Consider the following 6,885-nt stretch of genomic DNA (forward strand, 5'->3'; position numbering starts at 1 on the left):
GTCACTCTCTCATTCCCGGGAATCCTGTCCCTCCTGTTTCTGGGAATCCCATCTCTCTCCCATTCCCGGGTCTCTCCCATTCCCAGGTCTCTCCCACGCCCTGGAATCCTGTCTCTCCCATTCCCGGGTCTCTCAGTTCCCAGGTCTCTCCCACTTCTGGGTCTCTGCCATTCCCTGGAATCCTCTCTCTCCATTCCCAGGTCTCCCCCATTCCCAGGTCTCTCCATTCCCAGGATCCCATCTCTCCCATTCCCGGGAATCCCCTCTCCCTCTCCTGGGTCTCTCCCATTCCCGGGTCTCTGCCATTCCCTGGAATTCTGTCTCTCCCATTCCCGGGTCTCTGCCATTCATTCCCGGGAATCCCACCTGGCCAGGCACTTCTCCTCGGCGGCGCAGCGCAGCGAGTACAGGTGAGCCCTCTGCACGTAGGTGGAGGCCTGGACATAGTTGGGATCCGGGATCAGATCCGGGAGACCTGCCGGGAAAACGGGAATGCGGATTGGGAACAGGGACTGGGAACATCCGGGATCAGATCCAGGAAACCCGCCGGGAAAATGGGAACGGGGACTGGGGACATCTGGGATCAGATCCAGAAGAAGACTTGGGAAAACGGGAACAGGGATTGGGGACACAGATCCTGGAGGCCTGGACATTTGGGATCTGGGATCATATTCAGGAGACCTGCCGGGAAAACGGGAACGGGGATTGGAGACAGGGATTGGAGACAAGGCCATCCCCTGGGATTGGGGACCCAGCTCCGGGAGGCCCGGGTGGATTTGGGATTTGGGAATGTCGGTAGGACACCCCTGGGAACAGGGATTGTTCCCGTGGCTCCTTTTCCTGCCAACCCAAAGGGGAAGTTTCGGGTCCCAAATCCCGCCAGGTTTTCCCAATTTCCAGCTGGAAAATCCACCCTTCCCTCCCCTCCTCCCCGCGGCCCCTCTGGCAGATCCCAATCCCGCGTTTCTGGCCAGCGGGATCGCTCCGGCCGCTCCTCTGGAGCCGTTCTCTGTTCCCGACACGCAGGGAAAATCCCTGGAACAGCAGGAGCCCAATTCCCTGTTTTCCACCCAGAAACGGGGGAAAAGCTGAGTTATCCCTGCCTTTATCCCTCCTTTCCTTAAATTCCAGACAGTTCCAGTCAATTCCCTGGGATTGGGGAGAGCTGGGATGGACAGAGGGATGCAGGGACAGGCAGAGCTGCCTCAGTTTCCCAAATTTATGGAGCTCTGGCTGGAGCTGGAATTCTGCCCCTTCCACGCCTCCCCTTCCCAAAGGCTCCTCCAGCACCTGGAATTGTCCTGGAATCAGCCCCTCGGGAAGGATTGGGATGGGGGGACGCTGCCCTGGCGCTCTGTGCCTCAGTTTCCCTTCTCCCTCTCCCGTCTCCATCCCATTTCCATCCCCATCCTTATCCCATTCCCACCCCATTCCCATAATCTTTATCCCCATTCCCATTCCCATCCCCTTCCTAAAACCCCCATTCCCAAAATCCTCATTCCCATCCTCTCCCCGTTCCCAAAATCCCCCTCCCCAGCCCCATTCCCACCATCCCTATCCCATTCCCAACTCCCTTCCCACCCCACCAGGATCCCTCATCTTCCCTGAGGTGCCATTTCCCAGCCCAATTCCCTGTTTTTCCCTGGATTTCCCCCCACTTTTCCCAGTTTTCCCCTGTTTTTCCCTGGATTTCTCCCATTCTTCCCATTTTTTTCCCTGGAAAGGAGAACAATGCCTCCTTGTTCCTGGGCCTGCCTTCCCGGGAGGGATCACGTCATTCCTTTGGAGTTCATTTCCTGCCCCATTCCCACTGATGTAATTCCCGAGGGGACCCCCAAAAAAATAATAAAAATAATAATAATAAAAAAAAAGAGCCAGGAGAACTCAGAAAAAATTCCTTAAAAAAATTCCAAACAAAAACAAAACCCATGGAAAACCACCCCAAGCCAACAGAACGTTTTCCATCTTTTTTAGGAGCTTTTTTCCCCTCCCTGCTGTTGTTTGCAAGGAATTCTTGGAAGCTCCGGAGCGAAATCCGACTCCCGGACTGATGGGGAGTTTTATGGGATTTGGGATTTTCCCCTTTTTCCCCGCAGGATTTTGCCCCTGAGATGGCCCCGTTGTTTTTATAGGATCTCGTGGGGTCAAACCTCTGGAATTCCCGGGATGTCGGGATCCGGGATTTCCCCCAAACCCATCCCAAATTCCTGGGGGTTTTGCTGAGCCTGCGTTTTCCCATTTCCCAAAATATTCCAGGGACAATCCCAGCAGGAAAAGGTTGGGATTTCCCACCCGGCTGCTCCAGGAGCTGCCAGGGGAGATTTCCATCTGTTCCCAGGGGAAATCAGGATAATCGACCCCTGGCTGTGCCAGGATCAGCAGGAAAATCCCACTGGGAGTGACGGAAAAGCGGGAAAGGGGGAGGCCGCAAGCAGAGGGAATGGGAACAGGGACACCCGGAGCAACCGACAGGATTCCGGCATCCAATTGATCCCATCCCAATCCCAATTCCATTCGCTATCCCAATCCCATCCCATCGATCCCATCCCAATCCCAATCCCAATCCCATCCCATTGATCCCATCCCAATCCCAATTCCATTCGCAATCCCAATCCCATCCCATCGATCCCATCCCAATCCCAATTCCATTCCCAATCCCCAATCCAATCCCAAACCCCATCCCATCGATCCCATCCCAATCCCATCCAATCACAATCCCAATCCTATCCCATCAATCCCATCAATTCCATCTCATCAATCCCATCCAATCCCAATCCCATCTCATCAATGCTATCCCAATCCCAATCCCAATCCCAATTCAAATCCCCATCCCATCAATCCAAATCCCATCAATCCCATCAACCCCATCAATTCCATCCCATCAATCCCATCCAATCCCAATCCCATCAACCCCATCAATCCCATCCAATCCCAATCCCAATCCCATCCCAGTAGAATCCCTCCTCCATCCCCACGGAAACCCGGCATTCCCAGCTCCTGGAATCACCGCAATCCCAAATCCGATCCCACCAAAGGAAGACTTTCCTGGGAATTACGGCATCTCCCGGCCCATCCAGGGTAACCCCAACCTCCTGCTCATTGGGACCCAAATTCCCGGTGCCCCATGGAATTCCCAAATCCCACTTTCCTTCCCAAAGCAGCCCCGGGGGACGCAATCCATGGGGTCGGGAGGAAAATCCCTCCTGGAGATGGGATCAGGGTCAGGATTGGGATGAGGAACCCCTGGAGATGGGATCAGGGTTGGGATTGGAGTCAGGAAGTTTTGGTGATGGGATCGGGGTTGGGATCTGGGTTAGGAAACCCCTGGAGATGGGATCGGGGTCAGGATTAGGGATCAGGAAGCCCTGGAGATGGGATCAGGGTTGGGATCGGGGTCAGGAAGTTTTGGAGATGGGATCTGGGTTGGGATCAGGATGAGGAAGCCCTGGAAAAGGGATTGGGGTTGGGAAACCCCTGGAGATGGGATTGGGGTGAGGAACCCCTGGAAATGGGATCGGGGTTGGGATCAGAGTAGGGAAAACTTTTGGGATCGGGAGCCCCCTTCCTTCCGGCAGCCGCCAGGAGCTGCTCCTCCCCCTCCCACCCCCGGATCCCGCCTGGAACCTTTCCCAGCCTCTCTTCCCAGATTTCCCCACCCCCACTCCCCCATTCCCACAGAAACCCGGATAATTCCCCCATAAAAACAGCGGGATTGGATTCCTTCATTAACCCCCAGCCGGAGGCCGGGAATGCCGAACATTCCTGGCAGATCCGGCCGGGATTAGGAGGCCCCCAAGGAGCTTTGCCCTCGGAATTAATTGTTAATAATTAATAATTAACAATTAACACCGGATTCGGGGGGACGCCAGGAATCGTTTGCTCCAATTAGGACCCCCGGGAAGTGACAGGGAGGTGACAACATTCCCAAAACACCGCGAGTGACCCGGAGAGAGGCCGGAATTTCATGGGATCAGCTTGATTCCCTTGAAATTTCTCCAGGAAAAGCAGGAAGCTCCGGGAGCTGGGTGTCCCGAATTCCCTGGCAGAGCCACCGGTGCCTCCCGGCTCCCAGGGATCCTGGAAGGACTCGGATGCTGCCAGCAGGGAATTTGGCCGGGATCTTTCCTGGGGAATTTGGCCGGGATCTTTGCTGGGTCATCGGCGGGGCAGCTGTCCTCGGGAGTCCCTCCGGAGCCTTGGGAATTCCAGCATTCCCTAAAATCCCTCATATCCTTCACTCCCCACACCCCATTCCCGCCTTCTCCTGAGATTCCCAAAAAAGCCATTCCCCAGTTTTTCCTGGAGTGTTCCCTCCTGTCTGTGTAGGGCAGGGCCGGGCCCTTCCCACAGCCCCAAATCCTTCGGGATGGGCTTTTCCCAGAAAACTGGGATGGGGCTGGTGGGGTCACGGGGTCAGGCTGGGATGGGATTCCCGAGGGATGGGCTGGGAGCGGCTCCCGAGCTCTTCCAGCTCCAGCATGGAGCCAAAACTCTTGGAAACTCAGCCCAAAAAATCCACGGGATTTCATCGGGATGGGCAAGGAGTGACCCCAGAGTGACCTCGGGAATGGGGGGAGCATGGATCCGGCTGTCCAGGAATGGTCGGGATTACCGGGATCCATTCCCGTCCTATCCCAAACTGCCCACAGAAAACCGGGATCCAGCCCTGTCCCATCCTGGTTTGATCCCAGTCCAGGGACTCCCTATGGATGTGGGAGGAGCTGGGACACGGCACAGCCCCATCCCAAAATTAGGGAATTTCCCGGGCCAGACACCAGGAATGCCTTGGGATGCGTCCTGGCCCCATCCCACAAATTTGGGATACCCTGGAATACACAGCACCGCCCTATCCCAAAATCCCGGGATGATCTCAGACGCGACCCAACCCCAACCTCCCTTCCCGTTCCCACCATTCCCAAAACCTGCGGGGTCTCCAAGAATCTTCATCCCCGGAGCGAATCCCTGGAATTCCGCCCATCCCAAGGAAACTCCGAGGGAATCCCAAACTCACCCCGCGCTCCGAGGCTGGGCCTGTAGACGCTGCCCACGCTCAGCCGGGCTTGGCTGTCGGGAACCGCCTGCAGAATTTCGGGGCTCCGGCCGGGAACAAAGGGCTCGGGATGGGCAATCCCGAAGGATTCAGCTGCTCGGAACGGTGGTTGCCGCTGGTGGGGTGGGAATTGCGCCCCGAAGCCCAGGTTTTCTGTGGAGGCCATCCCGGTTTGCGGCTCGGAGTCGTGGTACAAGCTGTGGGAATAGCGGCGATCCAGCGGGAAGCCGGCGGCTCCGTAGGGATTGGCTTCATCCCCGAAATCCTCGGCGAGCGCGTGGGGTTGGAGCGGGAACGTCATCCCTGTCCCCATCCTGTTCCCCATCCCTGTCCCTGTCTCCATCCCATTCCCCATCCCATTCTCAATCGCTGTTCCCATCCCGTTCCCCATCCCTGTCCCTGTCCCCATCCCTGTCCCTGTCCTTGTCCCCATCCCGTTCCCCATCGCTGTTTCCATCCCTGTCCCCATCCCCATTCCTGCCCCCATTCCTGTGTCCATCCCAGTTCCCATTCCTGTCCCCATCCCTGTCCCTGCTGCCACCGTGCTCTGCGACACCAGGACCCCCTCGTGCGGTGCCACCCCCGCGGCGACACCGGCGTGCGTTTGTCCCGCCGAGGCCACCGCGAAGGCGGCCGCGGCCACCCCGGCCGTGCCCTGCCGGCCCCTCCCCGCCTGTCGCCGCTGTCCCCAGCCGCTGTCGCCCCTGGGGCCGTCCCGCCAGTTGGGCGGCACCTGCCCGAAGCCGAAAGGATGTCGCGCTTGTCCCCGCACTGTCCCCGAGGCCTGGCGGCGCACGCTGCCCGCTGGCCCCGCCGCCGGCCCCGCTAGCCACAGCCGGTTGCCCGCGGGCCGCTCCTGCCCGGCGGGCACGAACTCGGCGCCGCTGTTGAGGAGGCTGAAGAGGCGCCCGTTGTTCTCCCACTGGATCAGCTGCCGCCAGGGCTCCTGCGCGCCCGCCAGCTCCAGCAGCAGCTCCGGCTCCAGCAGCAGCAGCAGCAGCAACAGCGGCCCGGCCCAGAGCGGCCCCCGCCGCCCCAGCCCCGCCGGCATCGCCGCCGCTCCGCCCGGGGCCACTCTCTGTGCTCGGAGCCGGTCTCGGTGTCCGGAGCCGCTCTCGGGGCCGCTCTCGGTACCCGGGACCACTCTCGGTGTCCGGAGCCGCTCTCGGTGCCGCTCTCGGTGTCCGGAGCCGCTCTCGGTGCCGCTCTCGGTGCCCGGAGCCGCTCCCGGTGCCGCTCTCGGTGCCTGTGTCGCCCCCCGGGCCCGACCCGCTGGGAGCGCGCCCGGAGCGCGGGGCTGGCAGCGCCTCCGCCGCTTTCTCCTCCTCCGCCTTTTCCTCCTCCTTTTCCTTCTCCTCCTCCTCCTCTTTTTCCTCCTCCTCCTCCTCCTCTTTTTACTCCTTTTCCTTCTCCTCCTCTTTTCCCTTCTCCTCCTCCTCCTTTTCCTCCTCCTCCTACTTTTACTCCTTTTCCTCCCCCGCCTCTTTTCCCTTCTCCTCCTCCTCCTTTAACTTCTCCTCCTACTTTTCTTTCTCCTCCTTCTCCTCCTCCGCCTTTTCCTCCTCCTTTAACTTCTCCTCTGCCTCTTTTTCCTTCTCATCCTCTCCTTTTACTCCTTTTCCCTCTCCTCTTTTTCCTCCTCATCCTCCTCCTCCTCTCTTCCTCCTTTTTTCCCTTCTCCCCCTTTCCCGATCCTTCCTCCCTCCTCTTCCTCCTCCTCCTCCTCCTCCAGGAGGACCCCGAAGTTCGGCTGGAATTCTCTCCAAGAATTCTCTCCCAGAGCGGATCCCGAACTCCGGGAGAGGGCCGGAAGTGCATCCAGGCGGGAAAAAAAA

Source organism: Parus major, chromosome 10, assembly GCF_001522545.3.
Source record: "Parus major isolate Abel chromosome 10, Parus_major1.1, whole genome shotgun sequence".
NCBI lineage: Eukaryota > Metazoa > Chordata > Aves > Passeriformes > Paridae > Parus > Parus major.